This window comes from Macaca nemestrina, chromosome 5, assembly GCF_043159975.1.
Source record: "Macaca nemestrina isolate mMacNem1 chromosome 5, mMacNem.hap1, whole genome shotgun sequence".
In the NCBI taxonomy this organism is placed as follows: Eukaryota; Metazoa; Chordata; class Mammalia; order Primates; family Cercopithecidae; genus Macaca; species Macaca nemestrina.
In genome coordinates, this window is record NC_092129.1 from 157,005,309 (window position 1) to 157,023,946 (window position 18,638).

The 18,638-nt window shown below is 42.3% G+C and overlaps 1 long non-coding RNA gene and 2 other non-coding genes across 3 annotated transcripts; 1 reads left to right on the top strand and 2 right to left on the bottom strand.

Annotated features, from left to right (window-relative positions):
* Positions 1-904: 904 nt before the first annotated feature.
* Positions 905-977, bottom strand: TRNAV-UAC (transfer RNA valine (anticodon UAC)). Its single transcript has one exon. It is a non-coding gene; the product is annotated as a tRNA-Val (tRNA).
* A 4,009-nt stretch (positions 978-4,986) lies between these two features.
* Positions 4,987-9,649, bottom strand: LOC105491662 (uncharacterized). Its single transcript, XR_011623142.1, has 3 exons — positions 7,910-9,649; positions 6,404-6,446; positions 4,987-5,611 (listed from the first exon to the last, which is right to left on the bottom strand). It is a non-coding gene; the product is annotated as an uncharacterized lncRNA (long non-coding RNA).
* A 7,483-nt stretch (positions 9,650-17,132) lies between these two features.
* TRNAI-AAU (transfer RNA isoleucine (anticodon AAU)) lies at positions 17,133-17,206 on the top strand. Its single transcript has one exon. It is a non-coding gene; the product is annotated as a tRNA-Ile (tRNA).
* Positions 17,207-18,638: the final 1,432 nt, after the last annotated feature.

Here is an 18,638-nt window from a genome sequence, read left to right on the forward strand (position 1 = left end):
TTAACTTAACTTGTGACACAAATATCTTCACGCTTTGTGTCCACACATCTCCCCACCTAGGTTCCTTTCGAAGACCCCAGTGTATGTACATGTAGGGAAACACCCTAACTTTACCCCATATCCACCTGGAGCGTCCTTAAGTGGAACTTTGCCATGCCCCGGTGGGAGCCAGGTTCCCAGCAGCGAGTGAGCAACCAGAGCCCAGCCTGGACCTGGAGAGGCATGTCCGGCCCAATGTTCCATGCAACGCTATCTTCCAGCAAAAGTGCTACTAGGCATTGATCCCGCAGTGGAAATGCTCCGAGCCAAAAGGCCCTTAAACAAGGCTCCTGCGAACGTAATCCCTGAGGTCTTTGTGGCGATCGGGAGATGGGACCATCAAGGGAAAGGATCGTGGAGAAACAGGCGACGCAGTAGCCTCTGCCCTAATTGAGCTCTCCCTGCAGAATCTTGTCTTATACGTATTCCCTCCCCATTCTCTCTTCTTTTCTTCCCTAAAAGTCATGTGATGTTTGAAAATATTGTCTGACAATAAATGAATTGCTGGAGACTGGTAATGTTCACTCAAGTGGTCAGGGACTCTTGGTCTAGAAGCAGAGACTTTTACTTATGGAAATCCCCAAGAGCCTCTCTTTGAATAAAGCCGGCAGGCAACAGTTCGCATTAGGAAGAGAGCAGAGACCCCTCCACCCCCAATCTCGCCCCCTTTAAAGGCAGGAACCTCCTCCTATTCAGAACACTGCTGACAACATGCAGAGAGAAATACCTAATAGAACAGTATTAAAGCTTTTTGAAAGCTGAGAGTGTTCCAGAGATCGTGCAATGGTGCCTTTGTAAGGACGTCCGCTGACAAGGTAAGCTAAGGGAATCTTGAAAAACAGAAACACCCCGAAAAATTACAAGCTGTTTCCGCTCGGTTTCGACCCGAGGACCTTTCGCGTGTAAGGCGAACGTGATAACCACTACACTACGGAAACCGATGTGCACCATCGGCTTCCTTCGTTAAGGGAGAAATAAATTTTTCTCTTTCAACTTTGGTAACGTCGAGTTGATTGGCCTTTCCTTTCAGTAAATTATCAAGGTTACTATGCTTTTCTTTACTACAAAGTCCTTCATTAAAACTTTTTTTTTTTTTTCAGACGTGACTGGAGAATTTAAGAAAATTTCCCCTGAGATGCGAGGCTCCTTACTGTAGACGTTGATTTTTTTTCTTTTTCTTTTTCTTTTTCTTTTTTCTTTTCACGGGGCAGAGGCAGGAATTCAGAAGAGTGTGATTTCGTTGTTGTTGATGTTTATGGAAAAAAATATAAGGAGATGTAATGTAGTAAACAAGATTCTACATAGTGTAAAAGGAAGGGATGTGGTGGCCAGAATATTGCCAACTTAAGTTGAGGCTCAAAGTGAATGTATCTCCTATCTTGATGACCAGATGTCTGCGTTTCCTGTCTGGAGATCTTCATATTGTTCTGCATATATCACGAAGGTAAGCATGTTTACAGAATTTGGTAAGGGCAGAGGACTATCAGGAAAGTGGAAAGGTTCTATTGTCTATCAAATACCTCTCTATACAGCATTCAATTTGTGTAGTTAATTAGTGTCTCACTGGGGTGATTGTGAAAATCCTGTTCAAATACACCAGTCTGCATTTTTCCTTAAAGATGCTGACCATGAAGGCCATTGTTATTATCTGTCTTTTTTAAAGAGAAGAATTCAACTCCTCTTTCCCTACTGATTACACAGTTTCTGCAATTGAGTCCCAAATCTGAGAAAAATAGGAAATTACTCTTTTACTAATTCTGCAATTTGGACAATTAACTATTAACCTCAGTTCCTTGTCTCAAGATTAACGTTTACTTTATAGAATGGTATGGGTTCACATATTATTCAAATCGTGTTTATTGTGTGCCCATTGCATATATGGGCATTGCAATGGACAGTAGGGTTTTATTAGTAAACGAAACCAGGCACTGCACCTGTCTTCTTGGAAATTATGTTCTTGTGAGAGACAGACAGTAATCAAGTTGTCATCCAAATTAATGCATCATGTCCAAGAAAAGAGGGACATATAGTGCTCTCATTTAATATATGAAGATTAATTTAGAAAGTTTAGGGGAAGATTTCTCTCAGAAAATAATGATTCTGCTCAAGTTTGAAGGTTGGGGAGATGTTAACTAGGTTTAAAAGAGTGTTAAAGGTAAAAGAAATCATATGTACCCAAACCCATGGTAAATAAGAGGGACTGATTTGCAAGTAGGACAGTGTGGTTGGAGAGAAAGGGGCAGTGGGGTATGAAATAAAGCTGAACACATGAGAGTCAGCCGTGGAGAGAATTTCAGGTCATAATATTAAGGATTACATTATTAAATAGCTATAAAATGTGTGATAATCGGCTCTTTTAAAATGCCAGTTTCTGCCCTTTATCCTTTCGTTCTCTCAAAGTACATAGGATGTGAGACCTAGTGTGACCTAATCTCTAAGTTAAAACCAGCTAAAATTTCCCCCAAATAATTTGGGAATACTCAGAGGAATTCAGATCATATGTATACCCTTAGCCAACTAAGAACAAAGGCGATGGTTTCAGTTGAGAGCCCAGCAAATTTGACTCCCCTGCCTAGAATTCCAGTTCTGTGTTCTCTCAGCCCCAATTCCCCTACCCCATCCGGTGCTGGGCTCTGCAGATGCACTAGGATTTAAGACATTGAAGTGTAGGTGGACTAGGGAGGTAGTAGCACTTATTTTCTAGTCTTGTACTCAATCAAGCAGAAATCCTGCACTCCATAGTTCTCTTTTTTTTTAAACCAAAATCTGTGACTGAAATACACTCCAGTAACTCAATACACCATTAAACCATTTCCTCCTCTCCTTTCTCATTTCAAATTCCCTCAAACATCCTGGCAAATCCAGAGCCCGCTGTGCACAGTTCTGATTCCGGGCGGAGTAGGGCTCCCTCCTTGCAACCAGGACGTCTTCATCCCCACCTTGAGCTGAGCTGGATGTCGAGTCCTTGGCAATATCCTGCACCAGCTGCTGCCAGTCTAGATACCCTGCCTGCGAGGGCCCCAGTGCCGGATTTCATGTCTGTCTGTTCCATAGACCTATTTCTAAATCACACACTCAAGTAAACTCATCCTAAGCCAACCTCAACCCAGGCAGGACTATTCCGTGCCTAAATTAAACTCGCTAGAGCGGTGACTCTAGTGACAGTTAGATAACTGACAACCTCTGGCAGAGTGGCCGCCGAACCCAGGGAAGCCTCTGCCTGGACTCCAGACCCCTGCGCGTCTCCCGGGATTCCTAGAAAGGTGAGGCTCGGAGTTGACCCTGTTGCGGAAACACCTTAGCAGAGAGACGCAGATCAAGTTGGGCTGCTGACCAAGTCCCTGAAGGAATTGCTGGTGGTAAGAGCAGGGTCGCGGCGGCAACCGCGGCGAAGGAAAGCAGAGTGAGGTTAAGTAGTCATCTCTATCCAAAGAGATCTGCCGCAGTTCCAAACAGGAAACTTTTCTTAGTAATCTTCTCTATTCCCTACTACTTTCCACCCCATCCCCTCCACGCACAAATCTCCTGCGGAAGGTTTCTGAAAATAATTCTGTAAAGGAAAAAACAACAATAAATGTTTGCCAGAGATGGATGACACCTGGTAGCGTCGTCTCTCATTTTTCGTTTGTTTACTTGTTTAGACCCTCTTCTCTCTCTCTCTCTCTTTTTTTTTTTTTTTTTTTTTTTGACTAATTGCAAATTGTTCAGTAGTCATTTGGCTGTCTTTGTGAAGCTCGTGTTCAAATTGTTTAACCATACACCTTAAAGTGCAAATGAAAACAAAGCCTATTAAAGAAAATTTAGAAAAATCCTTTTTGCCTTTGTGATAGTCAAATGTTTTGTAGATTTGACAAAACAAGTAAGCATTTTTAAAAAGATTGAAACTATGGACTTCATCCAAACTAAACGTTATTTTCATTAAAAGGCTATTGAGAGAGAAAACGCCAGCCTCAGACTGGAAGAAGGTATTCGTGAGACAAATTTTTTGGAAAAGCTGTTGTTTCCACTGGATTTAAAAACCAGAATCCTTTCACAGGCTAGGCGGACATGCTAATTATTACATTACAGAAATTCCCTGCTACAATCAGGGCTTTCACAGCAGAATGAGATGGTGATTCTTTGGATATACTGAAACCTAATAACTTTTAATGTTTCTCTTTTTTCTTTTTCTTACTTTCTTTCTTTCTTTTTTTTTTTTTTTTTTTTTTTTGAGACAGAGTTTCGCTCTTGTTGCCCAGGCTGAAGTGCAGTGCTGCGGCGATCTCAGCTCACTGCAACCTCTCTCTCCTGATTCAAGCAAGTCTCCTGCCTCAGTCTCCCGCCTCAGTCTCCCAAGTAGCTGGGATTACAGGCAGATGCTGACACACCTGGTTAATTTTGTATTTTTAGTAGAAACAGGGTTTCACCATGTTGGTAAGGCTGGTCTCGAATACCTGACCTCAGATGATCCACCCGTCTTGGCCTCACAAAGTGTTGGGATTACAGGCATGAGCCGCTGTGCCCAGCCACGTTTTTTCTTTATATTTTTACCCACGTGTGTTTCTTTCCTTCATGCTTTTTTTTTTTCTTTTTCTTCCCCCCACCCCCCGAGATGGGGTCTCACTCTCTCCCTGGCTGTAATGCAGTGGCACGATCTCAGCTCACTGCAACATCCACCTCCCAGGTTCAAGCAATTCTCATGCCTCAGCCTCCTGAGTACTGGGATTACAGGCGTGCGCCACCATGCCTGGCTAATTTTTGTATTTTTAGTAGAGACAAGGTTTCGCCATGTTGGCCAGGCTAGTCTCAAACTCCTGACCTTGTGATCCGCTGGCCTCGGCCTCCCAAAGTGCTAGGATTACGGGCGTGAGCTGCCGCACCTGGCCCTTTCCTTCATACTTTCTATTTGTTAAAATTAATGCTATAGAAACTCCATGATTCATAACCAAATACAGCTCATACCTGGAGTCTAAATTTATTCTGCCTAGCCAAAGCTAGGCAGAATAAACACAGGGATTTGATTTCAAGGAACTCTTCAATGTTTTCCTATGGCTTTGATTTCCAACTCTCTTCTTGACCTTGAGGAGCCAGGAGGATCCAACACACTAAGATCTGGAGACCACTTAAGCTTCTGCAAAGTCAATGCTTGTCTGGAGGACACTGCTGAGCAGGGGATGTGATGGGGGAGGGTTGGGCTGTGCCCAGTTGACTGTCAGAAGGTGATGAAAAAAGAGGTGGTATCTGCGAATTCATGTGACTGGGAGTTCATGTGTGGTGAGTGTGTCTAGGAGTCATCAGTCATTCTATTGTTTGTGTCACTCATACTGCTCTGGAAAGCATATGCTCAGTGATTATGTCAATCTGTTTAATGGACAGATGATGTACAACATTCGTCTATTCTTTATTTCTTTTCCTATTTCAACTGACATTTGTCACTGTCTTTTTTCCTTTTCCAGCATTTCCCGAGTATCTGGAAGATGCTCAACAGTGAGATGGTGCTCTTCCTCCAAATCTGTTGACATGACAGGACAGTGCCACTTATAAATCTCTGACAAATAGCAAAGTGGAAAACTCCTGCTCTTGGCAGCTAAAACTTGGATTGATCACAATGTTTCAGGAAACAGAGAAGAAAGACAGTATTTCCCAGTTAGCAAGATCTTGAGTCTTATGATTTTTTTCTGACATTAAATCTGAAGTATAAATGCCATGAGTTTATTATTTTCAACAATTTGATTAGACATTTATTTCAAAGAAATTAATGAGTAGCCTACAATATGCCCCATCCTGAGCCAGGCTCTAGAGGTAACAGATAACCTGAAAAAAATGGACGTGCCCGAGGTAACAAAGGGCTCAAGCCCTGATTTTCATTATAAAATTACCCAAAACAGGGTGGTTATATTTTAAATTGACAAATGAAACCTTGGAGATAAATACTCATGCACTATCACAGAAACATAGAGAAGGGGAAACTCTGTCACTCCAAATAATGAGGAAAAGCTTTCAGAAGAAGTGATAACTGATCCAAGACTTAATAGATGAAAAGTAAGAAATTGGCTGATGAGAGATGGAGGGGTTAGGGGAATCTGTCATTAGAGGCAGCATGGAGAAATAAGTCAGTGTTTGCGGAGACTCCAAGGAATTCTAAATTTGAGGCAGGGAGTAGGAGCAAATAAGACAAAATGAGAAAATAAGGGTTAGAGCAGGAAGAAAGAGGAGTATCTTTCACTTAACACTTTAGTGTGATGTGCTGTGGAGAGTTAGGAAAGTTTGAAGAAGAAAAGTTATATTTTCCTTTCAAGCTAAAGTCTCAATGGCTGCTATGCAAATGAGAAATTTAGGGGACCAAATATGGAGACAAAGGAGCAAGGAAAGCTTTTCTGCATACCTTAAGGTAAGGCCTCAGAAAATTTATACTTTAATTGGATTACCTGAAAGAAAGAAAAGAGTCAATAGAGTAGATGTAATCATTGAAACGATTATCCAAGGAAATTTCTATAAATAGAAGCCTAGTATCAGACTTCTGAACAGTAATATAAAAAATTAGATCAGCATTAAAAAATAGAAATAAAGTGTGAACCAAGAATTATATAACAAGCTAAGCTAATCTTCAAGAATCAAGATTATGGAAAATAAATCGGGAGGCTGAGTCTGGAGAATCGCTTGAACTCAGGAGGTGGAAGTTGCCGTGAGCCGAGTTGCGCTATTGCACTCCAGCCTGGGCAGTGAGAGAGACTCTGTCTCAAAAACAAACAAACGAACAAAATATATATATATGTATATATATGACGACAACTAAACGATATCGTTTCTTCAAATTAAGGTATTAAGTGTTACTTAATACCCCCTCTGGCAGGTGAAATTATCTTGATGACTGTGCTTGGATTCAGCAGTGACAATCTATAGTTTGTATTCAGACGTATTGGTTGCGTTCACAGCGTTCATAGATGATCGATATAAATGATGAAAAGCTAACACCCACTGTGGCCCGTTCGGGGATCCAGCCCGCAACCTTGGCATTATTAGCACAACGGTCGAACCAATTAAGTTAACCGGTCGTGACGCGAAGTTCACTTCCCTCTTAACAAGATACATATATGTTTAAAAAAAAAAAAAAAAAAAAAAAAAAAAAAAAAAGGCCGGGCGCAGTGGCTCACGCCTGTAATCCCAGCACTTTGGGAGGCCGAGGCGGGAGGATCACGAGGTCAGAATATCGAGACCACCCTGGCTAACACGGTGAAACCCCGTCTCTACTAAAAATACAAAAAATTAGCCGGGTGTGCTGGCGGGCGCCAGTAGTCCCAGCTACTCGGGAGGCTGTGGCAGGAGAATGGCGTGAACCCAGGAGGCGGAGCTTGCAGTGAGCCGAGATTGCGCCTCTGCACTCCAGTCTGGGTGACAGAGCGAGACTCCGTCCCCCCTCCCCCCCCAAAAAAAAAACCAAAAACAAAACAAACAAAACAAAAAACTATTTTTTTCTCTCTTCACCTTTTTTTTTTTTTTTTTTTTGAGACGGAATGTCGCTCTTATTGCCCAGGCTAGAGTGCAATGACGCGATCTCGGCTCACCGCAACCTCCGCCTCCCGTGTTCAAGCTATTCTCCTGCCTCAGCCTCCCGAGAAACTGAGATTACAGGCATGCACCACCACACCCGGCTAATTTTGTATTTTCAGTAGAGACGGAGTTTCTTCTTGTTGGTCAGGCCAGTCTAGGAACTCCCAACCTCGGGTGATCCGCTCGCCTCGGCCTCCCAAATTGCTGGGATTATAGGCGTGAGCCACCGCGCCCGGCCTCAAGCAATTTTCTTATTCGAGTTCAAAATGGGTCGTAAAGCAGCGGAGACAATTCGCAATATCAACAACGCATTTGGCCCAGGAACTGCTAATGAACGTACAATGCAGTGGTAGTTGAAGAAGTTTTGCGAAGGTGAGGAGAGCCTTGAAGATGAAGAGTGTAGTGGCAAGACAATTGAGAGCAATCAGCGAAGTTGATCCTCTTACAACTACCAGAGAAGTTGCCAAATGACTCAGCGTCGACCATTTTACCGTGCGGCGTTTGAAGCAAATTGGAAAGGTGAAAAAGCTTGGTAAATGGGTGGCTGATGAGCTGAGCAAAAGTTTTTTTTAAAAAATCGCCGTTCTGAAGTGTCATCTTCCTTTATTCCACGCAACAACGAACCATTTCTCCATCGGATTGTGACGTGCGATGAAAAGTGGATTTTATACGACAACTGGCGACGATTAGTTCAGGGATTGGACCGAGAAGAAGCTCCAAAGCACTTCCCAAAGCCAAACTTGTACCAAAAAAGGTCATATTCGCTTTTTGGTGATCTGCTGCTTGTCTGATTTACTATAGCTTTCTGAACACCCGTGAAACCATTACATCTGAGAAGTATGCTCAAATCAATGAGATACACCGAAAACTGCAACGCCTGCAGTCAGCATTGGTTAACAGGAAGGGCCCAATTATTCACGACAACACTCGACTGCACGTCGCACAAGTAACGCTTCTAAAGTTGAGCGAATTAGGCTACGAAGATTTTCCTAATCCATCATATTCATCTGACCTCTCACCAACCGACTACCACTTCTTCAAACATCTCCACAACTTTTTGCAGGTAAAACGCTTCCACAACCAGCGGGATGCAAGCATTTTCTAACTGTCCAATCCCGTAGCACAGGTTTTTACCCTCCAGGGATAAACAAACTTATTTCTTGTTGGCAAAAATGTGTTGATTTTAATGGTTCCTATTTTGACTAAAAAAGATGTGTTTGAGCCTAGTCATAATGATTTAAAAATTCACTGTCCGAAACTGCAATTACTTTTGCACCAACCTAAATATTAATTTTAACGAATTGAAAGTATGAAGGGGCTGGGCGCGGTGGCTCAAGCCTGTAATCCCAGCACTTTGGGAGGCCGAGACGGGCGGATCACGAGGTCAGGAGATCGAGACCATCCTGGCGAGCACGGTGAAACCCCTTCTCTACTAAAAAATACAAAAAACTAGCTGGGCGAGGTGGCGGGCGCCTGTAGTCCCACCTACTCGGGAGGCTGAGGCAGGAGAATGGCGTGAACCCGGGAGGCGGAGCTTGCAGTGAGCTAAGATCTGGCCACTGCACTCCAGCCTGGGCGACAGAGCAAGACTCCGTCTCAAAAAAAAAAAAAAAAAAAAAAAGACAGTATGAAGGAAGAAACACCCTGTGGATAAAAATATGCTAAAAAGGAAAACATATTAAAAGTTATTAGGTTTGCGTATATCCAAAGAATCCTCCTTTCATTCTGCTATGGATTGCTGCACAGAAGAGAAAGTTTTTTGGGGTGTACTGGTTAGCACATCTGCCTACAAGAAAGGGGTCTCAGATTTGAAACTGATGAAAACAATAGCTTTTCCAAAAAGATTTCTCACTTTATCGAGAAATACAAATAATCACATTCCCTAAATGCCAAAGTCTTCCCGTTCTCTCTGTTGTTCCAAACTTAAATATGAAAGGTTTTCCCAGTTCTTCTAGAAAAAGGACTCTGCCAGATTTGGTCTAGGCCATTTAGTCATTTAGGCAAAAAGGTGCTGTTAAGTCTACATATTACCATTATACACACACACACACACACACACACACACACACACTCTCTCTCTCTCTCTCTCTCTCTCTCTCTCTGATTCTTCTCTTAAAACACTTTTATGTTTTGAGGTGTTAATTTTGCCCACTTTGAAAACTAAAATAGGTAAACAATTTGTCAAAAGATAACATGTCTGTTTTAAATTTATGAGGTTAATAAATCAGTTCCTACATTCCAACATTTAATGTCAATTATGATTTATGGAGTAACTTTATTAAATTTGTGCCGCCTTTCATCTTTACTGTTTGTTTTTGCATACTTTTAACTGTTGCATGATTTATCACACATTTTGGCCAAGATTCTTCCCCTTAGTGAGTTATGCCTTTATTCATAGTAGGAGGAAATCATGTGATTATACAGAAAAATGTATTTTCATGTATTTTATGACATTTAATTAAAAATAATAGAGTACTCATTACTAATCCATGCACACATCGTCAGTACACATTATAAATATATAAGAAAATACAACAAAACTGAAACTATGGTAGATTAACAGACTGCAAAAATTAGTGATGAGCCAACAATAAAAAATAAAATTTACTGTGTGTACACCAATAAAAATGTACACACAGATGATAAATTGGAAATGATACTTCCAAGGCACAGGGAGGCTAAATGCATTTCTTTATCCATTCATCCAATGGTGAACACAAGAATTCCATATATTGGCTGGGCGCGGTTGTTCACGCCTGTAATCCCAGCACTTTGGGAGGCCGAGGCGAGCTCAGGAGTTCAAGACCAGCCTGGGCAACATGGTGAAAACCCGTCGCTACTAAAAATACAAAAAAAAAAAAAAGAAAGAAAGAAAGAAAGAAAGAAAGAAATCTGCGGGGTATACTGACGTAGGCTTGTAATCCCAGCTACTCGGGAGGCTGAGGCACAAGAATCGTTTGAACCCGGGAGGCAGAGGTTTCAGTGAGTCAAAATCACACCGCTGCACTACAGCCTGGGCGACAGAGGGAGACTCTGTGCCACCAAAAAAAAAAAAAAAAAAAAAAATTTCCATATCTTGGTAGTATGCAGATAATCTCTTGGACATACTGATTTCACTTCCTTTAGCTATATACCCACTAGAGGGTTTGCTGGATCATATGGTATCCCTATTTTTAATTTTTTGAGGAACCACCATACTGTTTTCCATAATAAATGGTATTAGTTCTTTAAATAGTTGATAGAATTCACCAGAGAAGCTACAGGTCCTGGGCTTTTCTTTGACGGGAGACGTTTTTATTACTGATTCAATTTCCTTATCTACTATTGGTCTGTTCAGATTTTCTATGTCTTCATGATTCAGGCTTGGTAGGTTGTGTATGTCTAGGAATTTTTTTTTCATTTTTCCCAGTCCTTATCCTGCCTGGCAGACAACTGGACACACTCGACTCCCGGGCCCTCAATTTCTTCCCTTGGAGCACTGCCCAACACAAAGAGTGGGCCGTTTCCAGGGTTCAATCCACTGGCTCCTGATAATTTTCTTGGGGTAATTTTCTGCCTCCCAAGAGATGGAGATCACAGAGCCTTCTATTGTTGGAGAAGGCCTAACAGAGGGAGCACTTAAACAGAAAAAAATGTACTCTACTGGGGGGCTAAGTAAAATTTCTGTGCTGTGTTTGAAAAGAAAATTTTTCACAAGTTGTAGTATTTTCTTTGTGTGACTCGTGAACTCCAATATTACTGATTTTAATAAATAGAAAAGCTTATCAACCTTGATAATTTCCTGAAAGAAAAGATCAATTCGATGTTACCAAATCTGGGATACCCAGAAAAATTTTCTTCTCCCCCTGGGAGAAAAATTGTCAAACATGAGGGTTTCTGTAGTGCAGTGGTTATCACGTTCACCTCACACACGAAAGGTCCCCAGTCCGAAACCGGGTAGAAACAACTTGCGTTTTTGAGGAATCCTTAGCTGAATTTCTCAGTGCACGTTTTTAGAATTGCACCCCCGCACCATCTTTAGCCGTTTAGGAGAGAAGGTTGTCCTTGTCACCTGTGGTGTGAATATAAACCAAAGTACCCCTGCCGCCTTTCTCCCACCAGAGCCCCTACCGTTTTCGACACGGAAAAAGTCCTCTTCAAAGCCAAGAGTCCATGTCTTCTCAGGTGGACACGAACAGTCCCAAGCAGTTTTTTGCCGAGCAAAGTATTATTATTATAATTGATGCTCTCATCGCCTGGTCCCCAAAAGACCTCAGGGACTCGGTTCGCAGGCAACTTGAACGATCTTTCATTTCAGGAACATTTTTCCTGCAGAGTCAATGCGAGGCCGAGATTTTGCTGAAAGCCACCGTTTCCGGGAGCACTGGGCCAGACTTGCCTCTCCAGGTGCAGGCTGGGCTCCAGTCGCTCACTCGCTGCTCCTAAGTTTCGCTCCATGGGATCATCACAAGGTTCCACTTAGACTCAGGATGCTCCAGGAAGATTAGGAGTGGGATTAGGGTGTTTTCCTATATGTACATGTACTGAGGTCCTCGAAAGGAACCTGGGCTGGCAGATGTTCTCGCTGAGTTTCCCTCCCCACCCAGACTCAAGAGTCCAGCTCGGAGATTACTGCACTCAGGCCAAGGCCAGCCCCTGTGGGTAAATGAAGCCTACTGGTTCTGGATATATGGACCCGTTTGTGGATTTCTTTTTTTTTTTTTTTAGGTATAGAAGGAGCCAAACAGCCACTCGCCTCTTTTCAGATTTATTCACGAAGAGATCAACTGGAATCCTAGAAAAGTTATTCCCAGGTGGGATGAATTCATTAATGAAGGAAGCGGCTCTGAGTAGGGCAAGTGGTAGACTGTAATGGATATGATGGTGTTCTACCTAGAACCCAGTGGTTTTCTACATTGCCCAATGTTTTGTGGGGCAAGGTACGCAGACATCCAACATCCTGGTGTGCTGTTTGCTGCTAACTCAAAGCTGAGCTCTTCCCAGGAATTGTTCTAAGCTAAAGAAAGCTACGCTGTTTAAGGTTATACCTTTTCTCTGGGATCAGCCTACATCTAAAGCCATGTCTATGAGTGGATACAATGACCCAGCTCCTTTTCCCCAATTCGGGACAATTCTAAAGGATCATTATAGCTCCAGAGCTCCCCATGGGAATGGTTGAGTCCTCTTTTGTATATCATTCTTGGATACACAATAGACTTCCTTCATGAAAACTATATCCTGGAGCCTGTTTCTCATGGAATACAAAAACCTAATGCACTCTGTTTTTTTTGGTTGAGACGGAGTCTAGCTCTGTCGCTCAGGCTGGAGTGCAATGGAGAGATCTCGGCTCACTGCAAGCTCCGCCTCCCGGGTTCAGGCCATTCTCCTGCCTCAGCCTCCCCAGTAGCTGGGACTACAGGCGCCCACCACCACGCCCGGCTAATTTTTTGTATTTTTAGTAGTGATGGGGTTTCACCATGTTAGCCAGGATGGTCTCAACTCCTGACCTCGTGATCCGCCCGCCTCAGCATCCCAAAGTGCTGGGAGTACAGGCGTGAGCCACCGCACCTGGCTAATGCAATCTTAATATAAAACCGAATACAATCTCCTAGAGTCTGTTTACAAAAGACCTACTAAAAACAGCATTTTAAAGCATATATCAGATTTGTCTCTCCTAAAATCAGAATTATACAATAGCTTCCCGTTTTACTTGAACTAAAGCCAAAGTCCTAAGACCTCCTACAAGATCCTACATACTCCGATCCTCTATCTCTCTCTGATCTCATCTCTATGACTCTCTTCCTCCCTTGTGCTCTGGCCACTGAACCCTTTTACTGTTCCTCAAACATTCCATGCGAGTATCCACCTTTAGACTTTTATAGTGGTTGTGCTCTGCTTCTAACACCTCACATGTCAGATGGCTTGATTGCTCATTTTCTTCCAGTCACAATCTTACTAAGGCTGCACTAACAGCTCTGTTTAGCATTCCAACCTATTCCCATCACTCCAATTCCTCCTACCTGCCTCTATTTACCAATCACATTTAACACCTTCTTACATATTTTATAATTTATGTTTTTATTATGTTTGTTATTTATCTCTGTTTCCATCCTCTATGAGGGCAGATATTTCATTGGCACAGTACTACTGATGCGTTGCTATAGTTCCCTGATGCCTGTCAAGTGTCTAGAACTGGACCTGTGTAGTTGTTACACAAAGTTAAAGAGATCTTTTTAAAACGTGAATCTGGCTGGGCACAGTGGCTCACACCTGTAATCCCAGCACTTTGGGAGGCCGAGGCGGGTGGATCATTTGAAGTCAGGAGTTCCAGACCAGTCTGGCCAACATGGCGAAACTCCGTCTCTACTAAAAATACAAAAAAAAAAAAAAAAATTAGCTGGGTGTGGTGGCACATGCCTGTAATCCCAGCTACTGGGTACCGTACTAGGGAGCCTGAGGCAGGAGACTCGCTTGAATCCGGGAGGTGGAACTTGCAGTGAGCCAAAATTGCGCCACTGTACTCCAGCCTCGGGGACAGAGCCAGACTCCGTCTCAAAAATAAATAATAAACAAAATTTTAAAATGTGACTCTGTCCATGTGACTTTTCTGCCTAAAATCCTTGCATAGATTCCCATTGTTGTTAGGACCAATTCAAAAATCCTTAACTTGGCCTATAGTGATCATAGTTCTTAGTTTAGACTTAATGTAGGTCAATTAACACCTGATAATTTATTTTTATTTTTATTTATTTATTTATTTTAGACGGAGTCTTGCTCTGTTGCCCAGGCTGGAGTGCAGTGGTGCTATCTTGGCTCACTACAAGCTCCACCTCCCAGGTTCACGCCATTCTCCTGCCTCAGCCTCCTGAGTAGCTGGGACTACAGGCCCCTGCCACCACGCCTGGCTAATTTTTGCGTTTTCAGTAGAGATGGCGTTTCACCGTGTTAGCCAGGCTGGTCTCAAACTCCTGACCTCAGGTGATCTGCCCACCTCAGTCTCCCAAAGTTCTGGGATTACAGGCGTGAGCCACTGCACCCTGCCAATTTATTTTTAGTGCCACATCCACTTTACCATCAAGTATTCTGATTAATTTATAGTAATCTACTAGAGGGTTTTGCATCATATATTAATACATGTTCTCTCCTCCTCAGACTTCATCTCCTACTAGTCGCCCTGTACCACTCTGCAGCTCAGTCTTAATCTCCAGACAGACTGAGGTGTCTTAGTTTCTCTCCCTCAGGTGTTTCTGCCCGTGTTGTTCTCTCTGAGGTTCACAAAATAAGGCCACTGTTGTCTCCTTCTCCCTGCTCTCCACTCAGCCCCTTCCTTCTCCCACCTGATTCTATCACAGTCCCTTTACATCATTACTTGTAACCCCAAAACAATATTCCAGAATATAATATGTCCCAACTAGACAGTCTACACACTGATTGCCTAGTTTCACTTCGAATTTGTAGCAGGGAATTCAGGAAGAAGGTGTAGAAATGTGTCCAGGATCCTATTTGTGCTCAGTATAGTTAAAACAAACAAGCAAGCAAAAAGAGTGTTGGGATCAACCCTCTAAAGCACAGGGGGACAATGGCCATCAAAATTGCCAATGTAAATTTTCTTTGATGCAGCCTTTCCACATGTGCAAAGTATCATGGCATACATCAGATACAGTGTATGCTCATAGATACGGACAATTTGCAATAGGAGGATGGAAGTCTAAGCTATGCCCGTTGAACTATGGTATAAACACATATAACTGAATCCTATGCATATTTAAAAGAGAATGAAGAACATTTTTCTGTTCTGATATGAAAGAATTGCAAAAATATATTCTGAGTTAAAAAAAAAGCAAAGGGTTTAAAAGTGGATTATTGGAGAAAACCCCCACCCCCAATATTCAACGTGGGTTCTTTTCTATTTCCCTAAGCGTTGGCTGGTCTGAGAAATAAAGGGAAAGAGTACAAAAGAGATAAATTTTAAAGCTGGGTGTCCGGGGAAGATGTCACATGTCGGCAGGTTCCATGATGCTCCCTGAGCAGTAAAACCAGCAAGTGGTTATTAGCGATTTTCAAAAGGGGAGGGAGTATACGAATAGGGCGTGGGTCACAGAGATCACATGCTTTAAGGGCGACAAAAGATCACAAGGCAGGATGTCAGGGCGAGATCACAAAGTCAGGGTGAAACTAGAATCACTAATGAACTTCCATGTCCACTTGTGCATGCATTGTCATTGATAAACAAGGTTCAAGAGCAGAGAACCGGTCTTACTATAATTTGCCAGGCTGGAATTTCCTAATCCTAGCAAGCCTGGGGGCGCTGCAGGAGACTAGGGCATGTTTCATTCCTATCTACTTCTGCATAAAGGCAGACACTCCCAGGGCGGCCATTTTAGAGGCCCCGCCCTGGGAATGCATTCTTTTCCCAGGGCTGTTAATTATTAATATTCCTTACTGGGGAAACAAGTCAGTGATATTTATCTCATCTGTTTTCAGTAATAAGAGGAATATGACTCTGTTCTGCCTGGCCCAGACAGTCAGACTTTAAAGTTATCTCCTTTGTTCCCTGAAAATCGCTGTTATCCTGTTCTTAAGGTGCCCAGATTTCATATTGTTCGAATACACATGCTCTACAAACAATTTGTGCAGTTAATGCAATCATCGCAGGGTCCTAAGAAGAGATTAAAGTAAAGACAGGCATAGGAAATCACAAGAGTACTGATTGGGGAAGTGATAAATGTCCATGAAATCTTCACAATTTATATTCTTCTGCCGCAGCTTCAGCCAGTCCCTCCATTCAGGGTCCCTGACTTCCCACAACAGTGGATAAAATGCCACTATTTGTGAAGAGAAAAAAGAAAACATTTGTTTAACTTTGTCTATGTGTTCAAAATCTCTGAAACAATAAAGAAGATACAAAAAACAATGATAATATTTTTGGGAGACAATGGCTGGGTAGAAAGATCGGTTTAACTGTCCCTGAGTGGTGTAGAGCCACACTTCTAGAATTCTCCAATACCAAGGTCTTCAAAGTGGGCTTTGATTTGAGATCACTCTGGAAGTCTGAGGCAACAGGTAGGGAAACTTACAAATGGAGGCTCCGGGCATAAGAAACCTAGGACGATCTCGACGGTGGGACCATCGAAAACAGACTCGTCGGGAATGTCCTTCAGATGCCAATTTCTAGGTTGTGTTAGTGAACGGCCCTTAAAAAACAAGGACTCACTAATATTTCATGGAGTCTGATTCACTGTCTGCACGTACTGATTACCAGACATTTAGAAAGCAACAAATGTTTCCATGGATTCCTGGACTATTCGCAGCAGTTTGGAATTTTTAAGCGTCCTTTTTCAACTCTAGGAACATGGCTTAAAAAATAAAATAATAAAAATAAATAAATGAAAAATGTTCTTTCCTTGTTTTGCTTTTGTTTTAAGAGAAAGTTTCTCATTTTTTTTAATTAAGAGTGTAAAGCAAGTAAGAAATTGTCTCTTCTTGTTAGACAAACGGGAATTATATTGCTAAATTTAATGCTTTCCCAAAAAAGGGATGAAGGTCGAGATTAAATGCAAGACAAAGAGGCCGGTATTAGCAAGGGCCGGTTAGCTCAGTTGGTTAGAGCGTGGTGCTAATAACGCCAAGGTCGCGGGTTCGATCCCCGTACGGGTCACATGTTTTCCTCAGCAGTTTTTCAGGGAGCAGTTCTAGAGAAACTCGTTGGTTTTCAGCCAGCTGAGGGCTACAGATAACTAACAAAGCAATGGGTTGGTTTTCAGCTAGCGAAGAACTGAGGATAATTAACAAGTGCTCTCAGACGGTCCAAATTCGCTGCAGCCATTTCTTAATCCATCTGAAACCTAACTCCATTCCCGAATCCCCAAAATTTCTACATCTTCTCAGGTAAAGTTCTTATTGTTTTCCACTAGGTGTAAGGGCTGGGGACAGAAAGCTGTTCACGGCAGACGACCCAAGACTGGGAGCACTGCCTAAGAAAGAAAAAAAATTAGAAGATTACTGGCTTTTAAAAAGTTATTTAAATGAAGCTCACTTGATCTCAAATTGTCCTTCCAAATTACTCCTGAAACCAACCTTCTTCCTCAAATTGTCAAAAGATACAAGATAAAGGGAAGACATTCTTAGGAGATTGTTATTATATGTCTCTGAAGACTCTTTCAGATTTAACTGACAGAAAAGATTGCCCTGAGAGGAAGCTATCGCTTTGAACATGGAGCACAGACTTGGTTTGGTTTATTTTGGTTTGGTTTCTTGTTTTGTTTTTAGGAAAGGATGAACTAGACAGGAGTGGAAGCTGGCCTCTTGTGATTAATAAACATGCATATTGCATACTGCTTCCAACTTGAAAGGGCAATTCAATATTTCTTCTCTGTTATCTCGTATCTCTTGTAAATTTGAGAAACAAGGTTGGTTTCAGTAGTAATTTGGAAGGACAGTTTGAAATCAACTAAGGTTTATTTAAATAATTTTTAAAAAGCCGGTAAAATTCTAATTTTTAATTTTTTTTTTCCTTCGGCAGGACTCCCGATTTTGGGCCCTTTGCCCTGAACAGCTTTCTGTCCCCAGCCCTTACACCTGGAGGAAAAGAATAAGAACTTTACCTGAGGAGATGTAGACATTTGGGGGATTCGGGAACGGAGTTAGGTTTCAGAGAGATTAAGAAATGATGGCAGGGAATTTGGACCGTCTGAGAGCACTGTTAATTACTCTCAGCTCTTCGCTGGCTAAAAACCGACGAGTTGCATTGCATTGTTAATTACCCTTAGCTCTTCGGTGGCTGAAAACCGACGAGTTTCTCTAGAATTACCCAGAAGTACTGAGGAAAACATGTGGCCCATACGGGGATAGAACCCGCGAGCTTTGTGTTATTAGCCCCACGCTCTAACCAGCTAAGCTAACCGGCCAACAGCCAAAGTTTTGGGTCTCTTCCTCCCCCTCCCACCCCATTCATCTAGACCCTTATCTTTTTTTGGTGAAAGCATTAAATTCAGCAATATAATTCCTGTTTGTCTCACAAGGAGAAACAATTTCTTAGTTACTTTAGACAATTCAATATCATATTACCTCTGATGATTCTGGGTAGTCTT